Here is a 748-nt window from a genome sequence, read left to right as displayed (position 1 = left end):
TCAGTCTGCATGCTGTGTTGCGTATGTGTTTTCTACAATTCTCAACGGTCCTGTTAAAAGTTTTAAGCTCATATAACCCATGATGTCTAAAAAGTGTATATGTGCCGCAGTGTACTGAGGTTGCCGTTAAATTCTGGAAGAGGTTGAAAAAAATCCATAAACCCTGCTTAACATCAGAGGCATTGACTGTATTTTTGTGGTTTTGCTAAAGCAAGAATCACTGCAAGAATCATTGCAACCACCCAAAGCACCCTAGAAACCACCTGGCAATGCCATAGCAACTACCAAGAACACACTAACAACCACTTAGCTATGTCATAGAAACCAGAAACTACCTACCTATGTCCTAGCAACCACCCAGAACTCTGTAACAACTATCTAGCAATCTAGCATTACTGTGCATGGGCGTCCATCCACTGTAGTCTCGTTGAAGGACTCGCCCACCGTGAAGGACACATAAGTGGTCCGCACACTAGTGGAGGTCTGAATGGAGAGACTTTCCCCCTGCTGTGTAATCTCAACAGCTGGTTTGGAAGCTGCTGCAACTGCAATCTTCCTCAGAAAGACATGTACACCTGTAGAAAACACACACACACAAATGTGCTAAGAAATTAAAAGGCCATTTATCATAATCAGAAATAAAATATTTTTCCTTTGGTCAATTTCATGTCCTTTCTTGTCCAACCGTGTCCAATCTGCACTAGAATGGTGTACAGTCTAAACAGGGGTCACATATTTCTAGCAATGC

The sequence above is a fragment of the Sinocyclocheilus grahami genome, unplaced genomic scaffold (assembly GCF_001515645.1).
Source record: "Sinocyclocheilus grahami isolate Dianchi unplaced genomic scaffold, SAMN03320097.WGS_v1.1 scaffold6713.1, whole genome shotgun sequence".
Taxonomy (NCBI): Eukaryota; Metazoa; Chordata; class Actinopteri; order Cypriniformes; family Cyprinidae; genus Sinocyclocheilus; species Sinocyclocheilus grahami.
Note: the sequence above shows the minus strand (reverse complement) of the source record.